Here is a 26,133-nt window from a genome sequence, read left to right as displayed (position 1 = left end):
TAATGAAATGGATCGGCACAGGAAGTTCTGCGCTAAGTCTGTAGGCGAATTCACGTGCAAGTTTGCATATAAGTCAACCCAAGGGGAGCGAAACAGACGTCCTAGAAGAGTGCGCAGTCTACACTATCTGTAGCAGTACATACGTAGGCACGCACAGCTTCTCTCCCTGCCCAGCTCGGTACAGAAAGTCTACCATTAGGTGCGTGCACTCACTTCGATTGCTCCACCTAGGGTACATGTTGTACGTGAAGATGTGGTGGAGCAGGCGGAAGTCGTCGGTTATATTGGATGTTAGGTGGCTATTGTTTGGATTCCAGTGGGTCAGTTGGCCACAAAGGAACCGCTTGCGGCAATCCCTTTCACGTGTACTCTTAAGACTCTTCTCACTAGCATGGACTTCGCCAAGTGGCATCCCCATGAGTCGGGCTATTAAGCCAACATCAACCATGGCCTCCCGCCTTCCCACGAAAATCTTAAATTGCAAAGGCTCCAGCGTTGGCTCTCGAATATGGGCATAGAAGGCTCGGACAGTGCCCACATTCGCACGAGACTTGTCCTCAAATATGGGACCCCACCCAGCATTTACCAGGCGATCCATCACCAGATATTCCCCAAAGAGCCTCTCATCCATGTGTGCTTCAAAGAGGACCCTATGGCCCTCAAATCTTCCATGAGACAACTCCACCAGTAGAGCCCTTTCGAGGGGAGCCTGGGGATCGAGATCCCACTTTGTCCTTATTTCTCGATCGATACTCAGACCTGTGGCAGCGGTTTTTGGCATCCTTGAACGAGTAGGGTGGCTAGGCCCGGCTTCATCTGTGGAAGCTCTCTTCTTTCCCATGAGCGAAAGAAGCGTGAAAATGGAGAAAATGGCCGTCACAAGCTCGAAAAGAGCCATGAGAGTGAAATGAGGTGGAGAAATGGAATGGGTTGTTGAACCTTGAGACTTTTGAGACGCAAAGGAAGGTTTGTGCACTCAAATGAAAGGAAATGAGGGAGATAGGAGAGGGGTTTTGATAAAAACGATGGAGGGGTGTGTGAAATGAAGGAAAAAGAGGAAATATGAGGATGGGGGAAGATTTGAGAGAGAAAAAAATAGGTTTTTGAGGAAAAGGAAAGCTTGGAGTTGTGTAAGAGGGGAGAGGGGAGAAAATGGGGTAGAAAAGGGGGTCCCCACACATTTTGGTGGGCCCCACAGCCTTGGACACCAGCCGGCCCGACCGGCCCGCGTCGGCCCAACAGGCCCGGACCGTTCCAGCGGCGAGGGCTCGCCGATCTGGCGATGCCATCGTTGGTCCCTAGATAGTCCGGCGATGGGTCGCCCTAAGGGTGATGCCATCCCCCCCCGGGTTGCCAAAAATGTGCAGGGTCCACATTGGATTCCCCCGATTCACATCGTTTGGGCTCCCGTGTCCGTTTGAGTCATTTTGGGTCTCGTTTCATGTATATTCACGTGTTTCGGGTTGTTTGAGGTTGGAATGGGTTGAATTAGGGTCTAAACCCATCGATTGACGGTCTAAAAATGATCTGGGGTTACCACGCATGATCTCAGATGCGTACGGGCCCCGATTCCAAGGGTCAATTTCGGTCAATTCCGTCGATAGGTGAAACTGAGCATCGTACGATCATTTCTATGTTTCAACGCTGCCTCCAAAGTCAAAGTACGTCAGTGTGGGTCATGAGACCATAACCCAGGTCCAGTTTAATCCAAATCATTCTCTGATACCAACTTGTAACGCCCTGAAAATTGGGGGTCGAGCAGAAACTCAGCTCTCGAGTTCCAACGCATCACTTATACAACATAGATAATGATGATTGAATGTTGTCCATATTAGTATATTAAACATGAGTGGGATTATACCAAATCAGCATATCATACTCAAGAGACAGTTAGATTACGTAGGCGGAAGATTGTGATAGATATATAAAGCATATAAGTAGTTGTAAGTCCCCAGAGTATGAACATGTCACCAGGTCAAATAGTTACATGTATAATTCCAAAATATAGAAATATGATAAAGTGTAACATCATCTATCCATATCCCTGTAGCCCCGATGCGCAACTCTAGGTCTACGTAGACCCGCCAGAGAGTTGCATGTAGGAGAACTTCTCGATGTCATCATAACAGTCAGGCTCCACCCCATAAGCATCGCCGTCATCTAAAACTACAACAGGATTTGGTTGGTATTTTAAAACACCGTCCCAGAACATGGGAGTGAGTGATCAACTCAGTGGAGCTATAAGGCAAAGGTTAACATGTTATCAATTCAGTCAAGCAGTAATGGTAAAGCAAAACAACAAGCATTCCTAAGTACTCTGGTTAATGCAAGGATGATATGTATTAATGATGTATGCCCTCGCCTGCACTCCCTCTGCGACATCATCTCACGATCGCGGCATGCACCCCTTCCTTTGTGCTCAACTCCAACGTCAAAGGCATATGCAAATGCGGTACATGCACATGATTAGCCAAGTTCTTAGTTAGTCTTATTCATACAGCAGGTTGGGAAGCTAAGGTACCACCCTTTATATCATTAACTCAACATTGATCCATCTAGGGTTTTCAATCCTACTTAATCACATAGATAAGCAAGTTCAGGTCACTACCACCAACGCCCTACCAACTAACAGTCTATTTTCGAAGGCTCGTCACCAACTCGACTGGGGACCACAACCAGGCTGCACGGGGGAAGGCCTATTTCATACTCGAGGTCACTCCACTAACGCCCTACCAACTGGCAGTCTATTTTCGAAGGCTCGTCACCAACCCTACTGGGGACCACAGCTAGGCTACGCCAGTGTAGGCCGACAGCTCGAATACAGTGTCCCATACCACCATATTCGGCTCACGAGTTTGGGTTGCTCACTGATCACTACAGGGAGGTTTCTCACCCCAGTGTAGGCTGACAGCTCGACCATGGTGTCCCATACCACCATGCCCGGCTCATGAGTCTTAGCGGATCATGGTACCATAGTTGAAACGGGTCTTTACATAGGTAAGGAGTGTTCATACATGGTAAACACACAGTAGGCCAATCAGGTTACTTGAGAAGTTCGATTGGTATGAGCGTATGCTAAATTAATCGACAAGGTACCACTGTCGACAATCGTCGTCCAACTCGGATTCATCGAACATGTCTTATGTGGCGAAACTAATTCGGCCACTAAACCAGAATTGTTACCGATTGCCTAGACTAAGCAGTAGTCCCAATCATACTTAAATACTTTAGGCATTCATATGTGATAGTCCAAACAACATGTGACGAACAATTCAAATATAAATCTCATTTGAGCATTTTGACAAACACATAGCACACATGTTATCATACGTAGCATTTCATCCATAAAACATATAGTAGTAAGATAGGTTACTTGAAAGAAACTGTAACTAAAGATAAGGTAATTGAGAATCCTATCTCAATATCCTCCTTAAACACATTTCAACCAACATTTTCTCATTCAGGCATTTTATCAAACACTTAGACTACACGTATACACATACATGTAATATATTAGTTATAACATATATTATAGCAGATCCTTCCACAAGAGAGTTGTCATACATACAACAATCATGTATTTTAGATTAATAGTCATGGCAAGCATAAATCATAATTCCATATACATTCAGACATTTCAACAAACACTTGGAATGTATTAAAATCAACATAGTTACACATGTGTAATATACGGAAAACATCGTATCTAAGCATACGTGATAGCAATCAAGTCAGTCATAAATCATTAACTGACATTAAAAGCCTTGAAAACCATAACCTAAACATTTATAGTCCGCACCTTTCACCGATAGACTCATAACGAACTCAGTTTAAACACTAAGTCTTCGCCTACGGCACAACGGCATCCTATAGCATGAAATAGGTTAGCTACTTCACCATTTACTCTACTTGAATCCCTAAAACAGATTAGGGTTAGGATTTTTTACTTAAGAACGGAGTTGGAATCACCGGAATAGTGATACAGACAGGGTGGTTATGCACGTGGAGCGATGGGATCGAATCCCAGGAACTCTGTCCCACTTTCTCTCTCACTTTCTCTCTCTTTCCGTCTCTCTTTGCTCCCTTCTCTCTCCTAGGGTTGCGAATTCGTATGTGAAGGGAGAGAGAGGGTTTAAGGCCCTTATATAGGCCCAGAACTGATGGGAATGGCCCCAGGGCCATGGTATACTTAGGTTATAGCCAAAGACTGGCCGTTTCGGTCTAACGAAGTTGATCTGGAGGCCCCTTTTCTTCATACAGTTGAGAGTAAGCCCCCTGACGATGGATCTACGTAAAGTTAAGATCTCGGTCCGATCGGATCAGTGGATCGATCGCGGAGGACCTGTTTCAATTCAATGGTCACCGATACTCGATCAGGGCCACAAGTATACTGACGCGTGCTGGAAATTTTTCCTGACCCAAGGGTGTATTTGGGTCAGAATCTGACGGTCTGAATCCTTAAAATTGGACTACAAGTGAATGGCTCAATTCACTTAAGTTTCAGTTCATATCCTAAAGATATTCTCGTTTCTCACACACTTCGCTCCGGTTCAAGTTGTGCGTTTCTAGACACTATCTGGTTTTGATGTTTGAGATGGTAGTCAAGCTCAACAAGGTGGTCATAACTGTATGGGTTCATAGTATTCGGACTTTCGACGTGTGGTACAGGTCTGATACGGAGTTTCGGTGTGCTCCCTAGAGCAATCGAGTTTTGAGATTAATCCTAGGTTTTTAGGTAATGTAGCGTTAGCGATTCTACTCATTTTTTGTCTTTCAGATCGTATGTAAAGTGGTTAGTGCTAATTTCACAGGTAATCTAGTTTAACACTTGGTTAATTCATGTCTAATTTCTAAAGGATTTGGTCCTTAGTGATTTCTGCCTGAGGCGGTATTTGGGTCTTTCTACGGATTTTTTTTGGGACATTACACTCGACCAGTCGAGTTAATAGTGCTCATCCAGTCGAGACCCTGGCTCAACTAGTCGAGGGTTATGCAGATTTGTGCGGATTTTGTGCGGAGTACGTAAATTAGAGGTGGTTTCGTAGAAGTGCGAAAGAGAAGTTGCCTAAACTATAAATAGGGGTCCCTAGGGCTTTTCTAGGACATTGAGAAGGTTTTATAAAGCTATTGTGTTAAGGGTTTTTCACGACCAAGGTGAGAGAGGGAGAGCGAGAGAGAAAGGGAGAGAGAGGAAGCTTATGGAAGGGAGTTTTCACAGTCGATGTCTCAGCGCTTTTACGTCCTCGTGATCGGTGATATCTCTTCATTTTTCATTATTCTCTTATTTTTTATCCACTCCTGCGTGAGTGAAGAAGGTTTGATCCAAGCGGTGTGTCTTGTGATCGGTTGTAACGTTTTACATAATGAATTGTTACTTTGGACTAGGTCCCATGGTTTTTACCTCTTCAAGAGTTTTCCATGTAAAAATCTCTTGTGTCGTGTGGTTTATACTTTAATTTATTTCATTGCTTTATTATCTTATAATTTTGGTATTTTGGGAGGCGAGATCCTAAGGTTTTTGTGCAACGCCCCCAACAGTTGGTTGGAGGGAGTGATCCATGACCACATTAAGGTTTATCGACCTTGATTTTAATATAATATTCATTTGTTGTTGTCTTCGTAATCTTGTGTATTTTAGATACGAGCTCTTGGTATATAATTATGTTGCTCACAAGGACACATTTTGAGTCTTCACCCTTGTACGAGAATTTCTCTTTTTTAAAAACTCACTCTTCTCATAAAAGCATAGGATGATGTAGAGAGCCAAATATGGGCATACTTGAAAAAAATGATTTTTTTATGAATAAGAAAATAAAAAAATAATATATATATATATGATGGGGTTTTTTTCACCCGTCGTCGACCGGTCGTGAGCCCTGCTCGACCGATCCTGGGCTGGTGTTCGACCAGTCGTGGGTTCATGCCCTGACACGACTCAAAGTCTAGCCAGTGTGGACTAATTTTCTCTGAGGTGCTCGACCAGTCGTGGGTGGTTCATGACCGGTCATAGGTGGCGCTCGACCGGTCGTGGGTGGCGCACGACCAGTCGTGGTTACACAGATTCGTTCCATGATTTTGCGCGAATTTCATGTCGTAAGTCCTTTCACAACTGGGATGCGGAAAGGAGTTTCCTAAAACTTTAAATAGGAGTTCCTAGGGCTTTTTAGGTATGACAAGAGGGTTTCCTAAAGCTTTACAAGGGATTTACTAAAGGGTTTAGGGGCTATCAAAGGTGTGAGAGAGAGGAAGCTTATAGAATGGAGATTATGCTCGTGGAGGTTCTCTACTATGCAATCTATATCTCAGTGCTTCTATATCCTCGTAATCGGTGAGATCTCTCTGTTCTTTCTTTGTTTCTCTTATTGTTGAAGAAGGTTATCACGTTCTACTTCATAGTGGATTGTTGATCTGGACGAGGTCCCGTGGTTTTTACCTCTTTGAGGGTTTTCCACGTAAAAATCTCTTGTATGGTGTGTGGTTTATACTTTAATTTATTTCATTGCTTTATTATCCATAATTCTGGTTTATTTTGGGAGGCTAGATCCTAAGGTTTTGTGCAAGGCCCCCAACAAAGTGGTATCAGAGCTAAGTTCATTGAACGGGTAGGATCGGTTTTAAATTATGGAAGGTGGCTCATCAAGGATGATCAGCCTCAATGGTTCTAACTAGATCATATGGAAGGCTAAGATGGAGGACTTGCTTTATTGCAAGGACCTATATTCTCCAATTTTAGGCATATCAGCAAAATCCAAGGATATGTTTGATGATGATTGGAAGAAGATGGACCGAAAGGCGGTGGAGTTTATTAGATAATGGTTGGATGATTCAGTGTTCCACCATGTGTCTACGGAAACCTCAACCGCTAGCCTATTGCTAAAATTAGAAGGGTTGTATGAGAGGAAGACAGTTGGTAACAAAATTTTTCTGATAAGGCGACTTGTGAATCTCAAGTTCAAGGATGGTGGTTCTGTGGCCGAGCACATGAATGAGGTCAGCAATATAGTGAACAAACTCTCCTCTGAAGATGGTCCTGGATGATGAATTGCAGGCACTACTTTTACTTAGTTCATTGTCTAATAGTTGGGAGACATTGGTGGTATCTCTAAGTAACTCCATGCCAGACGGAAAGATATCCATGGAACAGGTAACTAGCTGCCTCTTCAATGAAGAGACAAGGAGGAAGTCTCAGGGGTCTACTCAACAAGAGGCTCTTATGACACAAGAACGGGGAAGAGGAAAGAACAGGAAGGGCGGGAAGGCCTGAGATAAATCAAGAGGTAAGTTGAGTAACAGAAAAGATGTTGATTACTGGAATTGTAGCAAGAAGGGCCACTACAAGCATGAATGTCATGGTAAGAAGAACGATAAGAAAGGAAAAGGAAAGGAGAAGGAAGATGAATCAAATTCCACTGTGATCGCTTCAGATGGCGACGTTGTAGTTAATTTTTCAGCAGATCACGATGTATGTCTCACGGCTACGAGTCAGGACACCGATGGGTGATTGACTTGGGAGTTTCTTTTTATGTGACTCCACGCAGGGACTTCTTGACAAGCTACAAGTCAGGTGACTATGGGACTATGAAGATGGAGAATTCTGGCATATCGAAGATCATAGGAGTCGGTAATATTTGTGTGAAGACCGATGTGGGCTGCACATTAGTTCTCAGGGATGTGAGGTATATCCCAAACCTTTGGTTCAACTTGATGTCGATAGGAAGGTTGGATGATGATGGCTATGAAAGTCGTTTTGCTGGTGGGCGCTGGAAGCTCATCAAGGGTTCGTTGATCGTGCAAGGGTGGGTTGAACGCAGTAGAAGATTCAGCTATTGACATGTGGCACAGGCGTCTAGGCCACATGAGTGAAAAAGGGCTTCAGGTACTAACAAAGAAGCGGCTCCTTCCAGACGTGACAGGTATACCTCTCAAAACTTGTCTTGATTGTTTATCAGGGAAACAATATAAAGTTTCATTTATTAAAACCACTTCTCATGTTAATAAAGTGCATGCATTAGATTTGGTTTATTCTGATGTTTGTAGTCCTATGAGGACAAAAACCTTGGGTGGGGCATTGTATTTTATTACTTTTATAGATTATGCATCTAGGAGGGTTTGGGTTTATGCTTTGAAATCCAAGGACGGGGTCTTTGGTGTGTTTAAATTATTTCATGTTATGGTCGAGAGAGAGACAGGTAGATCATTGAAGTGCATCCGCACTGACAATAGTGGTGAATATATTGGCGACTTTCATGAATATTGTAAGTCCCTGAGTATACGGCATGAACAGACGGTTCCTAACACCCCCCAGCATAATGGTGTAGCTGAGCGAATGAATCGCACCATTATTGAGAGAATAAGATGCATGTTATCCCATGCAAAATTACCCAAGACGTTCTACGGAGAAGCAATGCACACAGCGGTATATTTGATAAATAGGTCTCCATCAGCCCCGTTGAATGGAGAAGTGCTTAAGAAGGTGTGGACTAGACATGATCCATCATACAGTCATCTCAGGGTGTTTGGATGCAGGGCATCCGTTCACATACCAAAGGACGAGAGATCCAAGCTTGATATGAAGATCAAGCAGTGTGTGTTCTTAGGGTACAGCAATGAAAAATTCAGTTACAGATTGAAGGATTCAAACGAGAGGAAGCCCGTTAGGAGCAGAGATGTGATTTTCTTTTAAGATCAGTGTATAGAAGACATTGGTAAGCCAGAGAAGAACCAGCCCAGTTCAGGTGAGCTAGACGATATAAATCCGGTTATTCCTCCCGTGATGCCTGATGACGGGGGAGTACAGTAAGGTGCAGAGGACGAGGGAGTTCCTTTAGAAGATGGACCAGGGGAGCAGCCCCCACTTGATCCACCTGTTTAGCCACAGGTGAGGAGGTCATCTAGGGACAGACAGTCATCCAAGAGGTACTCGCTGCATAAGTACATTATGCTAACTGATGGGGGAGAGCCAGAAGATTATTCTGAGGCCCTAGCCGACTAGCATAAGGGGGAGTGGTTGAAAGCTATGCAAGAGGAGATGAAATCCTTGCATAAGAACCACACCTATGATATGGTGAAATTTTCTAAGGGCAAGAAAGCTTTGAGCAACAAATGGGTGTTCAGAAAGAAGGTTGAGCAGAAGAATTCACAGACGAGGTTCAAGGCCAAACTTATGGTGAAAGGGTTTGGTCAAAGGAAAGGCATAGACTTCGAGGAGATATTCTCACTAGTGGTGAAGATGACATCCATACGGGTGTTGCTTGGGTTGGCGATTATCATGGATCTGGAGATAGAGCAGTTTGATATTAAAACTGTCTTCCTCCATGGTGACCTGGAAGAAGAGATCTACATACACCAACCAGAGGGGTTCAAAGTCAAGGGCAAAGAGCATATAGTGTGTAGGCTGAGGAAGAGCTCGTATGGGCTGAAACAAGCTCTAAGGCAATGGTACAAGAAGTTTGACTCGTTCATGTTACAGCATGGGTATGGCAGAACGGAGTCGAACCACTGTGTGTTCACGTGCAAGTTCTCAGATGGTGATTTCTTAGTTCTGTTGCTATACATTGATGACATGCTCATCATGGGAAAAGACATCAAGAAGATCGACAGGCTGAAACAGGAGTTGGGCAAGTCTTTTGCAATGAAAGACTTTGGCCCGGCTAGACAGATCCTAGGAATGGAGATAGCCCGTGACAGAAGCAGCAGGAAGCTTTGGCTATCACAAGAGCGGTATATTGAGAAAGTCTTAGAGCGCTTCAATATGAATGCAGCGAAGCCGGTCAGTACTCTACTGGATGGTCACTTCAGATTGAGCGACAGGCAGTATCCCAAGACGAAGGCAGAGGTGGAAGAGATGCAGAAGATACCCTACGTGTCAGCTGTAAGAAGTTTAATGTATGATATGGTATGTACACGCCCAGATATAGCATATGCGGTTGGTGTTGTCAACCGGTATCTTGCCAATCTTGGCAAAGATCATTGGGCAGCGGTGAAATGGATACTGCGGTATCTACGAGACTCATCCATGTTGAGCCTATGCTATAGTGACGGTAAACCTGTGTTAGAGGGCTACACATATGCAGATATGGCAGGTGACATAGACTCCAGGAAGTCTACATCGGGGTTCATGTTCACGTTTGCAGGGGGAGCGGTTTCCTGGCAGAGCAAGCTATAGAAGGTCGTAGCATTGTCGACGACAGAGGCTGAGTACATTGCAGTCACAGAGGCATGTAAAGAGATGCTTTGGATGAAGAGGTTCCTACAGGAACTTAACCTAAAGCAGGAGGAGCACGTGGTCTATTGCGATAGTCAGAGTGTTATACACTTGGGCAAGAATCCAAGTAAGCATTTTAAGTCGAAGCACATAGAGATTCGGTACTACTGGATCAGGGATACTTTGGAACAGAAGGTGTTATAGCTTGAGAAGGTCCACATGGACGATAATGGGTCAGACATGATGGCCAAGGCTTTGCTCAAGGGCAAGTTTGAGGTTTGTAGAAACTAGGCTGGCTTGAAGAAGGTGAATCCCTCCTGGGTCAAAAAGGGGAAGATTTTATGGGGGTTTTTTGACCCGTCATCAACAAGTCATGGGCCCTGCTCGACCGGTCGTGGGCTGGTGTTCGACCAGTCGTGGGTTCGTGCCCTGACACGACTCAAAGTCCAGCGAGTGCGGACTAATTTTCTCCAGGGTGCTCGACTGGTCGTGAGTGGTTTAAGACCGATCGTAGGTGGCGCTCGACCGGTCGTGGGTGGCGCACGACCAATCGTGGTTACGCAGATTCATTCCGTGATTTTGTATGGATTTCGTGTCGCAAGTCCTTTCGCAACTGGGATGCGGAAAGGAGTTTCCTAAAACTTTAAATAGGAGTTCCTAGGGCTTTTTAGGTATGACAAGATGGTTTCTTATAGCTTTACAAGGGATTTGCTAAAGGGTTTAAGGGCTATTAAAGGTGAGAGAGAGAGGAAAAGAGAAAGAGGAAGCTTATAGAAGGGAGATTATGCTCGTGGAGGTTATCTACTTTGCAATCTATATCTCAGTGCTTCTATGACCTCGTAATCGGTGAGATCTCTCCATTTTTTCTTTGTTTCTCTTATTGTTTATCCACTCCTATGTGAGTGAAGAAGGTTGTAATGTTCTACTTCATAGTGGATTGTTGATCTAGACACGGTCCCGTGGTTTTTACCTCTTTGAGGGTTTTCCACGTAAAAATCTCTCATGTGGTGTGTGGTTATGCTTTGATTTATTTTATTACTTTATTATCCATAATTCTGGTTTGTTTTGGGAGGCTAGATCCTAAGGTTTTATGTAAGGCCCCCAACAATACACACACACACACACACACACACACACACACACACACACACACACACACACACACACTGGTTAGCTTTGGATACAAGTAAGCAATCGTACTAGTTGATACATGTAAGATCACGGTTGGAAAGAGCGATCACTCTTTTTACAAGTGAGCGATTGCTATTGACAAAAGTTGGCATGAGGTTTAGGTGTTTTCTATTGTTTTCAATGTTCCTCCATTAAAACAAAACTACAACTATTTATCTTCTTATTTGTTATGCCGATAGAGTAGTCGTTACACTGGGGAGCAGTCGGACCAAGTAGATAGTACCCTGATGGTCAGTTTTTCAAGAAGAGAATGCTGGAGTGAGTAAGCATGCCGAAGAGTAGTGGTAGAAGAAGTTGCTGGAGAGTTGTCAGAAAAATTGTGGGGCCCATCGAGAGAGCTTCGAAGATGATTAAGCTTTTTCCTTCGAAAAATGGCATTTTGGCTTCAGTCGGTATCTGTGGGGCCTACTATACTGTGTTGGGTCATCATCTACGAGGCCCACTATGAGGTATGTGTCCAATCTACACTGTCCATCCATTTTGCCATTTAAAGTTAGGGCATGAGCCAAAGAATGAGGCATATTTAACTCACAAGTAGACCACACCTCAAGAAAAGTGGGGATTGAATGCCCACCATTGAAAACTTTAGTGCCATAGAGGGTTTGGATCAAGTTGAAATTTGCATCTTCTCCTCATCCAGATATGTGTGACCTTATGAATAGGTTGGATGGCTCCAAACATGGACCAAAGGTAGGTTTCAACAGTCCACATTATACATACCACGGCCCAATAAATCATCTCTTTGTTGCACTCGATGCCATGGGCAGTTTCATCCCATTAAAAATAATAAAAAATTAAAGAGTAGTTATGAGTCTATAAAAGTAATGTTTAAAAAAGGATATTTATTTTGGGGCTCCGACCACATCCTGGGTCGACTTAGGGAGAAAACCCTTAAATAAAAAGAAAAAAGAACCTAGCATCATGGAGTAGAAGCATTGATTTTTCAGCACTGATTAGTTCTTGAACAAAGCATTCATGAACAAATGTTTTCATGGGAGCAATGGCATGGTTGAATTTGGTTTTTCATACCCTAATATTTTCAAGTTGTCCATAGATAGTTTTTGTGCTGTTGAGTATTATTGTTCATGAGATGACCAAGTTCTCATATCGATTATCAATGCATCCCATGCTATAAATTTTGATTAATATGGTATGCTTGATGCTTGATTATCTCATTGAAGAGGCCTGATCCACCATAAAGCTTTGTTCTTTAAGCTTAACCTACAACGCAATATCTAGACTCACCATGATGTGCGAATGACATCAAATACGTTTGTCATGTGTGGCCCCCTTGTGTCTCCTTGGCATAAAAAATCTAGATGATCAAATGTTTGACTATCCACATGCAGTGTTTTAAATATTGACGATATTGGCCGATATATCCTATGATATATCTTGTATCTCACCCGTGCGATCTGTACAAAACACACAAGTAGTGGGATATATCCCACATGTTCTTTTTGGTGAGCTTTTTTTTTATCCTTTTTTTCTGTAAATAATGTTAAATTGGTGTCAAATTGTCACAATGCGTGAAAAATCATGGATTGGGAGCTTCAATTTTGAGATTTGGAGGAGAAGGCCAAGTTATAGAAATTTAAAAAAAAAAATCAAAAATTCTCAATTTCTTGTAAATTAGTTGCAATCTTTGTGTCCAAACATAAAATCAAACATATATGTAGCCCAGTCTAGTGATTCTTCTTTTGCTTTTGAATGTATTGCTTGTTTTTCCATACATCTTCTTATATATATAAATTATATGCATAGACTTTGAATATACCTGCATCAATTCAGTTAGATAATATATAAATAGATTTTGGGTCCTTACTCATGAGATCATGGGTTTGAATACCTATTGTGGTGAGTGCAGGGTGTGAGTGCGTGTGTAAAAAAAAGAAAAAGAAAAGACCCCATACAAAGAAAACCTATTGTATGCACTTGTTTTTTGTAATGTTTTGATTTATAACTATGTATTGATGTCTTTTTTAACAATCACTAAAGTTTCATTGAAAAATTCCACAAATTTCCCAATAATTCGCCATGTTTCCAACAACAACAATACATTACACGATACAACTAATATATCCCATGCGATAATCGATACATATTCATATCCCAAGTGTGTGATACGTAGCGCGATACCGATATTTCAAACATTGTCCACATGTATGGTAGCCAACACATGCACAGGCGTACATTCCTATGTTAAAATAATAATAATAATAATAAAGAAGAAGAAGAAAGAGCTTTTAAGTCTCTAAAACCCAATCACTTTAGGAATCCTGATATTAATAGGCTAAGATAAGAAACGGAAATCCTAGTAAATTTGATTTATACCGTTGGAGAGAACTAAGAGAGATTCTTGACCCTTTGTATATTAAACTCGAAAACATGTGAGGCTTCCTAACTCTAGCACACATATAAGAGGAAAAAAAATAGGGAAAAGGTGAACCAAGGTATGTGCTTGATCCCTATATCTATTTATGGTTTTCTTTTGATTGTCTGCATGTGTTTCAAGGTTCTAAACTTGGAACCATAATCATTCATCATGTTCCTGTTAAGTGTTTAACATCCAAAACTGTGGTGGCTACACCATATAAAACCATGCCTAAAACCTCTAAAATCATGTGGTGTGGGCCAATAGAGTTTTGAAATGGCTTTATTTTTGGGATGTCCATTTGTCCTAGTGGAACACGTCTTATTAATAGATTGGGTGTTGATATAGGTGGACCCTACACATAATTTCAAAGGTTTTTAATGGTGGGCATCCCCATCCCAATTGTTCCGTGTGGTGTGGCCCACTTGAATTTTGGATCCTCCTAATCTTTAGGTTCAAAGAGAACATGAGGGGAGGATACATGATATAAGGATCCATGTCCTTTGTACATCATGTTGGGCCCCACACATTATGTTGTAGGTTCTTGTTTGGATTGGTAGAAAACCTTTAAAAAAAATTTTGAATCCCCTTATTTTCCTTATCATTTCCTTTTCCAGATTTTCCTCAAAAAACAAGTACAACCCTTTCATACAAATAAATGTCAAATATATATTTTCACTGTTATGATGGACAACTCTTGTTGTTTGGACCTTTTAGCATTTCCTTTGAAAACATCAAATCCAAACCAAGCAATGCATTAGCCATTGAATTATATTGTTTTCAAGAATGTAGATTTACAATTAGGGTTCAGTTAGGCGTTTGACCCACAGCACAAGGCTGTGAGTTAAGGGTCCAACCATGCTTACAATTAGGTGTTGCACGTGGCACCGGTTTAGCTAGTTAGGATTAGAGTTGGGCTGGACCCGACTCGTCGAACTCAATCAAATCCTACTCGACCCGAACCGAATGGCAGAGTCGGGTTCGGATCGAGTAGCACTATCCCAATCTGAAACCCAACCAAGTCGAGTTCAAGTTACATAGTAACTCGACCCGACCCAAACTGAAACTCGATCCGGTCGAACTTGACCTGATCCGAAACCCGACTCGATCCGGTTGTCAGGTAGTATATAAACAAAAATTTTCTTTTCTTTTCCTCTACCTTAACCCTACCCACTACAACCGATCGAAGCAACCTGATCTGAAACCATTTCCAGCACAGTAGCAGTGGTCTAGTCGTTCCTCCTCCTCCTCCTCCTCCTCCTCTCTCTCTCTCTCTCCTCTCCTGTCCACTTCCTCCCTCCACCCGTCCTGCAGCAATCCAGCTTGAATCTCGATTAAGGTAAATTATATTTTTTTTATTAATTCCTAATATGTCGGCCAAGCTCGCTGGTGCATCCCTCCTGGCCTGGCTCGGGTGCGGACCATGTGGTGCAGTCAGGCTCCCTGTGGTGTGTCCGACCTAGCTCGGGTGCATCCAGGCTAAAACCTAACCCTTAACCGTAATCTCTAACACCAAACCCCAATCCCTAAACCTAAAACCTAACCCTAACCCTAAACCCTAAACGCTACCTTACCCTAACCCTAACCCTAAACTCTAAACCTTAATCCATAATATTAATCCCTAATCCCTAAACACTAAAACCTAACCCTAAACCCTAATCCCCAAACCCAAACCCAATCCCTAAACCTAAACCCTAAACCTAAAACCTAACCCTAAACCCTAATCCCTAATCCTTAAACACTACCTTATCATAACCCTAACCCTAACCTTGACCCTAAACTCTAAACCCTAATCCATAACATTAATCCCTAATCCCTAAACTTAAATCCTAAACACTAAAACCTAACCTTAAACCCTAAAACCTAATCCATAAAATATAAACCCTACGTTCCTACCTAATCCCTAAACCTAAACCCTAAACCTAACCCTAAACCCTAAATCCTAAAGTTAAACCCTAACCCTAATCTCTAAACCCTAAATTCTAAATTGCTAATGTGTTTTATTTATTTGAATTAAACAATTAGTAGTTAATTTTTTAGAAATATGGTTTACATTGCTTATTGCTTAGCTTATTATCGTGCATTAGATAGCTTAATATGTATGTATTATATTGTTTTTTTGCTTAGCTTATTCTTGTGCATTATATAGTTAGCTTAATATGTATGGATTACATTGTTTTTTTCTTAGCTTATTATTGTGACTTATGAGTTAAATAATTAGTTGCCCATTTGAGAATTTTTATGTGGTCAAACATAGATATAGTGTATTTTTAGTGGCATGAAAATCGCTTGAATTATATCATTTTGGACAATTCAAGGTTAGATAGATAGTATGCTTTCATATAACTTATTTAAATGCTCAGGCCTGATCTACGCTCCATCTCCTCATTTCTCTCTAGATATGTTTTTGAATGAAAGTTTTATTTGTCTGTATGTGTATATTGTTTATTTACTTTTGATTTTTTATAGTGTTTATTTACTTTGTTCATTTTATAGACATGGTCTATTTACTTTGGATGAAATGAAGATATAAAAATCACCATGATTCAGAGTTCAAGCAAGCCACACTACACTAACCTAGTAGTATTGGGAGCAATTTTACATTGTTTCCATTAGTGTGGCACATATGAGTTTTTAGTTGGGGTTATCTTCTGTATGAACGGTCCAAGTAATGGTTCTCACCTAACGGACAGTGTGGATTTTACGTATACAATTTGGATAGAACGAGGGTCTTTTATGTGCTTAGGGAAATAAGCTTGGGGAATTAAGCTCACCTAATGAATGGGTTGGATGACATATAAAGAATATGGTGGACTCCACATTTCATCTGTAAGTTGTCCCTACCCAATGTACCTAATTGCTCCCCACCTAGCTTCCCCCACAGGAAGTTACTACTAAAGCTTTGTCAAGCAATTCGCGTCCCATAATTACAGTACATTACGATATGTGGCCCACAGTTCAATGGTCCAATGTATTGATATCATACGTCTCAACATGGATGATGCTTCATGAAATCTCCCAAATTGAAATATCTTAACCTTAGATCTGTGATATTTTAACAGTTGAACAAGGACTGCTGTTTAATTTCTTTATTAACCATTTATTTGCTTGCCATCAATTGAATGGCTAAAATTTTCAAATACGAGATTTGCTAACATCATGTTTGGTCTAATCAACAATGAACCTATAAAACCTCGTCCATTCCGTACCATTTTCTATGCTTATGTGCATGATGATCGATGTCATTGACGAAACCTAAACTAGTCATGCATAGTGCACACCCAACTGACCGAAACCCCAAGGCCTCGAAACCTATTTCATATCGATCGCCCTATCGCCGTGATCGCGGAGGTACCACCCATGCATCTATACGACGCTCCGCTAGTGAGATACACCACGAAGAATCATTAGTGTATCATGTACACATGATGCCATATACTCCAATCCACACACGTGCACAACACATGCCATGCACACATGCACCATGCCACACATGAGTGAGAGAATCTCTACCCATGTGTGTGATATCACCCTCCCATACCATCCCTCTCTCGTGTACACCCCAAAGTCAACTCTTCTTCATACCATATATTATATATGACATCATCACACCATAACATCCCCTGTCCCTTTAATACACCATTAAGTCCTAATCATGCACAATTTCCATAATCTAGCCTAAGCTAACCATAATCACATTAACCTAAACTAACCACATTTTTATCCATTTCTCTACAAATACTCCTCAATCCTTCAACATTTTCACCCTTTCCTACCATAAGAGAGAGAGAGAGAGTGAGAGATGTGATCTTGGTGGGCCACTGTCACGCCCCGAACTCGGAGACCAGGCTCACAAAATTTTCGATCGCCGAATTCGGCGCCGACGGCCTCCGTAGTACCCCATTCTCGGCTCCCAGCGCCCATTCGTCAGGTTCCGATCCTGAGATGCTAGGAGGAGGATTTTTAACATCAGTTTGATTCATAATAAGCATAACCAAAAGCATAACCCACAAACAACAACCAAAAGCTGCATCACATTTTCACTATGATAAAAAAATTTATAAGTATAAAGCGCATAAAAGGAAATACAATGATGGTGAACAAAAAGCTCCAAGATGATCTGCTAAGCACTCCTGCCTTAACGCTGCCGCGGTCCAACGTCACCTGCATGCAACGGTCGTGCATAAGCTTATGAAAAGCTTAGAGGGTGATGAAAGTGTGTGTACAATGTAGTAATATAATTATGCAATATCAGAGTAATGCGAAACATGCTGATGAATCCATGCATACAATTGGCCGTACCAAGGTCATGCGATGCAAGGCATGAATGATGTCAGCCATACAAACGCCATGCAATGCGAGATGTAACTCAAGCATATGAATCCTCATCTAAGTCAACATATCAATACAGTTCAACTCTAGAATATCACCGGAGTCTAGTACACTCCAAGCCAAACTGTCGCCCCATCGCATGCAACAAGGTAAGTGAAAGATACCTTACTATCTGTCTACTAATATTAGGCCCGACTCATCGATAGTGGGACCCATTCCTCGAGCTGGTCAAACTCAGCCTAGCTTTGCCCCCTCCTCTCGGGCAAGTAAGGCCACACCCCCTTCCAATTGACCACGATACAGTGGAAAGCGCAGCCTTCTGGTAATCGGCACTCGGTGCTCATGCACCCACTCAGTCTAGACGTTGGAGCAACCTCGTAGTACCATAAGGGTTTAGGGACTTTCACCCAGGGACATCTATGGCACCCCATATAAAATAAGATTTTCAGTATCCAATCCTGCCAACCATGATATGCCTGTAGAGGCTATGGTCGTGATGTCGCTAGGGCATACGGTACACATGTCACACAATGCAGAATGCATGAATCACACTATCCAGTCATATAGTAAATATGCGCGTACCGCGTGCTCATGTGGGCAACACCCCTTACCAGGGAGTCCATAACAATCTGGGTTAACCCACGAAGAGAATGGGCCTAACAAGGCTTAAGGGAAGGTCAAAATGAGGACATCTAATCATCATTGCCTATCAATGTGGACATCTAACCAACATTGCTCACAAGGAGTGGCTGACATAAGAAATTCATACACAATGTAACAGCCGCACATACATCACATTGGACCTCGCTCATAGGCCTCACATAACTCGCATCGGACCGATCAAATGGGCCGATCGAATGGGCTGATCAAAAGGGCCGATTCAAATGGGCCGAATCGATGGGCCAAATGTATATTAAACCGGGCCGCACCAATGGGCTAAATGTATATCAAATCGGGCCACACCAATGGGCCAAATGTATATCAAATCGGGCCCACCCTTATGTATATTTGAGATCCGACCTATTCATAAGTTAACATAGAGATAAATGAAGTGAAAACAATATCAGCTTAATTGGAAACTACCATGGGCCTTAGAAGTTTGAACAGTGGATGTGACTGTCCACTATTTAAATGGTGGGGTCCACTTGAACTTTGGATCTGACTCACTCATTTTCTCATGCCATAAAATGAACTCACAAGTGGTTGGATGGTATGGATACAACACATGCGTCATGGTGGGCCCCACCACCCAAACAGTGGGTCGTAAAGATAAAACACATACATCCTGGTGGGGCTTGCACGTCGAATAGCAATGGGACCCACAGAGCTGGACGGTGTGGATTGTATCCACATGTGCAAGAGGTCCCACGGACCTAGTTGACGCCAAGGGAGCAGCTACATAGCTGCTGTGTGTGCAACTTGCTGCCTTAAAAAGAGCAGAGGTGGGTCCCACGTAGGGCCCACCACAACATGTAATATAAAATATATATATATATATATTTAATATATTAAAAATGTCAGCTATTGTACATGTATCTTTTCTACATATAAAGGGAGAGGTGGGTCCCACGTAGGGCCCACCCTCATAAATGTATAATATATATATATATATATATAAAACATATATATATTATAATATATAACATATTATATTATATATTAATATAATATAATATAATATATTAATATTATATTTAATATATCCCCATGTCCAGGCCCTGGATGACTTGGACATACACATACATCATGGTAGCCCCACACGTGGGGTGGGTCCCACCGTCTAGGTGTGGCCCATCTAAATGGGTGGACGACATGGGTGGGTCCCACGGACCCCACCGTCCGTACACACTTCACTGCTAGCCACCCATACTAGGGAATCAATGCCAAGACCTCAGCGTTGAAACAAGGTATCTTTCACCCAGTCTACCACTAGAGCTATAGATCTAGGTGTGGATAAATGCATCAAGGAGGGCCCCACACGGACGTGGGTCCCACCGTCCAAGGGCAGTGGACGGTTTGGATAAAACACATACACCATGGTGTGGCCCATAGAAAGGGATGGAGGGCATGGATTGGTTCCATGGACCCCATTGTCAGCCCACACTTCACTGTTAGTACACTCACTGTCAGTCCACGCTTCACTGCTAACCCACATCCAGCGTCCATAGACGCTGGACAATGTGAATACAACACAGGCATCATGGTGGGTCCCACATGGACGTGGCCCACCTGATTGGATCAATCTAATATTTGTGTTTTTCCTTCCGTCCATGTCCGGTAACAGGTTAGACGGTGTAGATCCAACTCATCCATCGAGTGGGTCCCATGAAGGTGAATGGCATGGATAAAATATATACTTCATGGTGGGCCATAATCATAGAAAGAGAGAGAGAGAGAGAGAGAGAGAGAGAGAGAGAGAGAAAAGAGAGAAAGAGAGATCGGAGATAACGGAGGGGCCTCGCCACAATGGGCCCCTCTTGGATACAAGCATACATCAAAGTGGGTCCCACCATATATGGGCCCTTAGATCACAAAAGACAAATATAAAAGGAATAAAAATGTGGGTTTAAGATCACCCACCGTCCACTTCTCCTTGGTTCAGTGGAAAGGTAGTCGCTTAAGCTTCGATTTCAACGGAGGATGATGAAGTTTTGATGGTTGAGATGGAAGATGAGAGGGTAGGAAGTGGGCCACATACAAAACTCTCTCATGGAGGTTTGGGAGAGCTTGGACGTGTGATGTTTTGGGTTGCTTGGAAAATGGTTTGAGCATGAGAGAGAGGGTTATAAAGAGAGAAAGAGAGAGATGGGTGATGGAGTAATGGATATGGTGAGTGACGGGTGTGTAAGAACTTTTGGACTTTAGGGGTAGATGGTGTAAGTAGGGTATGGGGTGTGTAAGAACTTTTTGACTTATGGGGTTGCTTGGGGATGAATGTGAGGTGATGTGTACTTGACATATACTTGACCATTGATGGGATTGATTGATTGATGGATGTGACATTAGGTAGAGATTCTCTTGGGTTTAGCAACGCGCGGTGTTTTCCTCGAACTGAACGCGGGCCCACATCTCCTAGCCAGGGTATCTGATCGACGCGCGAGAAGTGGCATTGGAACCGTGGCGATGGCGCAATCGCATGGTATAAGTGCCGACTTTGGTTTACAGGACTCAGCTTAGGATCGTACGCAAACGTTGGATACAGGTCGAGGGTTGCCGAAATTTGACAGAGAGGATCGCGGGAACCTATGGAATGGTATGGACTAAGATATGGGTCTTACAGCTCTCCCCTCCTAATAAAAATTTTGTCCTCGAAAATTATACAATCATCGCAACTAGACATAACTCATGAGGAATAAGAAACATAACATCATCATATAAAATCAAAAACAGCATACAGAATACAACACATAATCAATCATCAAAAAAATGGGGATAGTGCTCTCGAATCTCGGTCTCGTATTCCCAAGAAGCCTCCTCAACAGAATGGTGACCCCGCTGAACCTTCACCAACGGAATGACCTTGGTCCGGAGGACTTGCTCCTTCTGATCAAGGATGCGAACTGGCTGTTCAATATAGGAGCGTCCTCACGAACCTCTAACGGCTACCAATCAATAACAATAATGATGTCTGACCCACACTTCCTCAACATAGAGACATGGAAAACATTGTGGATGCCAGACAACTGAGATGGCAAGGCAAGCCGATAGGCCACGGCGCCAACGTGCCCGGTGATCTCAAAAGGTCCTATAAATCTCAGGGCAAGCTTGCCCTTCGCTCCAAATCGAACTACGCCCTTCATGGGCGAGACCTTGAGATACACAGGTCCCCTACAGCAAACTCCAAGGGACAACGCCAGTGATCAATAAAACTCTTCTGCCGGCTCTGAGCTGTGCGCATCCTCTGCCTGATGATATCGATAGTCTCTGATGTTTGCAGCATAAGCTCGGGACCTAGGAGATGGCGCTCTCCAACCTCGGTGATCTGTATAGTTTGCCATATAGTGCCTCAAAAGGAGTCATGCTGATAGTCACCTGATAGCTGTTATTGTATACGAACTCAGCCAATCGCAGATGCTCATCCCAACTACCCCCGAAATCAATTGTGCCAGCCTAAAGCATATCTTCAAGGATCTGATTGACCCTCTCAGCTGACCATCAGTCTGCGGATGGTATGCGGTGCTGAGCTGCAAATCAGTCCCCATCGCTCTGTGGAAGCTCCCCAAAAATAAGACGTGAACCTCGGGTCTCAGTCAGAAATGATTGAGACTAAAACGCCATGCAGTCTCACAATCTCCTCGATAAATAACCTCGTAAGCCGGTCCATAGACCAAATCGCACGCATCATAAGGAAATGTGTCGACTTCGTCAGACAATCCACAACAACCCAGATGGCATCATGACTACACTGAGTCCTCGGCAAGCACATAATAAAATCTGTCGATACGTGCTCCCACTTTCACATCGGGACACTCAACGGCTGCAATAGACTAGGAGGTCTCTGATGATCGGCCTTAACACGCTGGCACGTGTCACACTCGGCCACAAAACTAGCGATCTGGATCTTCATCCCCGCCCAAAAATACTGTCACCTCATGTCACGGTACATCTTCGTCAAGCCCGGGTGGATAGAAAACTGTGATCGATATGCCTCGATCATAAGGTCTCTGCGTAACTCAGGAACATCCGGGGCACATAATCGGCCTCTGAAGCGAAGCCCACCATTAAAACCAATCTGCTAATTTGACTAACTCTCAGATGTCGCCTCATTCATATAACTCTGTAAGGACTCATTAACCTGCTGAGCCTCGATCACCCTTGCGACAAAAGAGGGTTGAATCGACAGGCTCGATAACTGCACGATAGAAGACTACAGGACGAACTCAAAATCATACACTACGATATCCTTGAGTATCATCCATTCCCAGACCATCACATGCGCTACCAGGCCGCGTGGCTGACAGTTGAGGGCATCTGCCACCACGTTCACCTTGCCCGGATGATACTGAAGATTGAAATCATAGTCCTTCAGGAGCTCCATCCAGCGCCTCTGTCTCATGTTCAATTCAGACTGTGAGAAAAGGTACTTCAAGCTCTTATGGTCAGAAAAGAGCTCGAACCTAACCCCATAGAGATAATGCCTCCACACCTTTAGTGTGAAGACAACTGCTGCCAGCTCCAAATCATGCGTGGGGTAGTTCAGCTCATGGACCTTGAGCTGATGAGATGCGAAGGCTACTGGCCTCCCGTGCTATATCAGGACGGCACCCAAACCAATATGTGAGGCATCAGTAAATACAACAAATCCATCACTCCTCGAGGGAAGAGTGAGGATAGGGGCGGACGTCAGACGGTCCTGCAGCTCTGCGAATGCTTGCTCACATGCATCGCCCCAAACAAAATCTGTGCCTTTCCGAGTCAACCTGGTCAACGGGGCTGCGATATGGGAGAAGCCCTCAATGAAACGTCGGTAGTATCCCGCTAAACCAAGGAAACTGCGGAACTCGGACGCAGTCATGGGCTGGTCCCACTGACGCAATGCCTTGACCTTCGAGGGGTTCACTTCGACACCCTCCCTCGTCACCACGTGACCGAGAAATTTCACCTCCTCTTACCAAAACTCGTACTTCTCCAACTTCGTATACAGCTGGTGTGCGTGGAGGGTCTGCAATGCAACCTCTAAATGCTGCAATGCGTGGAGGTGATTTGTTCTTGACATGTACTTGAGCATTAATGGGATTGATTGATTGATGGATGTGACATTGAGTAAAGATTCTCTTAGGTTTAGCAACGCGCAGCGTTTTTCTCAAACTGAACGTAGGCCCACATCCCCTGGCCAGGGTATCGGATCGGCGCGCAAGACGCGACATTGGAACCACGGTAACGGCTCGGTCGCTAGGGTATAAGTCTCAGGTCTAGCCGACTTTGGTTTACAGGACTCGGCTTAGGATCGCCCGCAAACGTTGAATATAGGTCGAGGGTTGCCAGAATTCAATTGGGAGGATCGCGGGAACCTATGGAATGGTACGGACTAAGATACAGGTCTTACAGCCACTATCAACTCTATCAATCTCATCCCTTCCATCCATCTCAACCATCCATCTAATCCATCAAGGTGAGTATACCCACACCACTCATTCTTATTTTATTTTCATTGTGTTTATATATGGTGGAGATGATGTTGATGATAATGAAGTGAATAATGGTGTGGATGTATTGGAGAAAAAATATAATATATATATATATATTAAACTTCATGTGGGACCCATTGATAATGGGCCCCACTAGAATTTTTTCATCCCATCCAAACCCCTCCAAGTAAGGCCCATTAGGCTAGCCACACACACATACCCTTGCACACACATTTCACATCACACCACGAACAAATAAATAAATAAAACTATAGAGAGGGAGAGACGCTACTGCCAGTGTCCGAAGACCTGCTTTAAAAATGGGTAAGGGGGTTGTGGGACCACAACAGGCCCCACCCATGATGTATGTATTTGATCCACACCGTTCATTCAATTTTTCAGCTCATTTTAACCCTTGAACCGAAAAATGAAGCCAATCCAAATCTCTAGTAGGCCACACCACTAAAAACATCATTATAATAGTGATATTTTCTATCAAAACTGTTAGGGCCCGCTGTGATGTTTCTGTATGCTAAAAAAATTAAATATTGGGCTTACTGGACCCGTTACGAGCCAGAAAACTGATAGATGGAGTGGATCTTCTAATGTTGGGCCCACCTATGAAAAACCTCAAAATAAAAATAAATAAACCAAAGGGGCTAGATGCCATTGCTTACAGCGCCTAGAAGACGTCCTGCTGCTTGGATAGGCAGGGACCGTGGGTCCCACCACAGGCCCAACTGTGATGTATGTCGAACATCAGCACCGTGCATTTGATGGGTCCCCTTTAGAAAATAGAATAGCCAAAAGTCAGCCGTACATGGAACTCAGGTAGCCCACACCATCTAAAAATATGTGAAGACTTGGTTAAAACAAATAAAAGCATTTTCTGGGGTCCACCTAAAATTTGGATGCATCTTAAAATTGGTTTAACCCCTTAACCAAGTGGGACACACACAATGGATGGACTGGATCTCTCAAGTGGCCCACCTTGATGAGAAATATACATAAAAAAATAAAATAAAAATAAAACAGAAAAAAAAGGAGTATGGAGGAGGTGACCTCCACCCTGGACATTGTACGTCCAGAGAGGGCGGTCCCTGTCCACTTTTGGGGTAAAGTTTTGTGGGGCTGATCATGGACAGACCATGATGTATGTGCTAAATCCACATCGTTCATCCATCTTACTAGCCTCATTCATTGCATGGTCCCAAAAATCAGGCCGATTAGAAGCTCATGCATGCCATGCCACTTGGACAGTGGAAATTGTATTCAAAATGCTCAGATTTTTCTGGGGCCCACCTTGGTGATGAAAGGTATATTTGGGCCATTCATCTACTCCTTTAAACTGTTTTAAGACATGAGCGAAAGAATGAGGCAGATCTACGCCTTAGGTGGACCACACTATAAGAAACAGTGGGATTGAAAATCCCTACCATTAAATCCCTTGAGTTCTGCCATGATGTGTAACTGCCACCAAAGTTGGGCAGTCATTGGATAGTGGAGCCAACTTGATACATGTATTTTATATCCAGGTCGTTCATCATTTAGACCATCCATGTGTTGTGGGTCCCACCCGATGTATGTACCTTATAGCCATGCCATTCATCTAGTGGGTGGTATCAACTACGATGTTGTGTTTTGTACAGACTATTCATGGGGTAGACCCCACCATGTCAATGGGACCCACAATTATACAAAATATAATGATAATAATAATAATAAGGAAAGGGAATAGCATGCTTACCAATGAAAACTTCCCTGGACATAACGTGATGCATATGGAGCCCACCTACGTACATGTGTTATATACCCACACCGCTTATCTTTTCCAGTCACTTGGGAAGTGGGCCCACCTCCTGCCCATGGACACAAGATGAAGTAGAACTCAATTTTAGGTGGGC

This window comes from Magnolia sinica, chromosome 18 (assembly GCF_029962835.1).
Source record: "Magnolia sinica isolate HGM2019 chromosome 18, MsV1, whole genome shotgun sequence".
NCBI classification, from domain to species: Eukaryota; Viridiplantae; Streptophyta; class Magnoliopsida; order Magnoliales; family Magnoliaceae; genus Magnolia; species Magnolia sinica.
Note: the sequence above shows the minus strand (reverse complement) of the source record.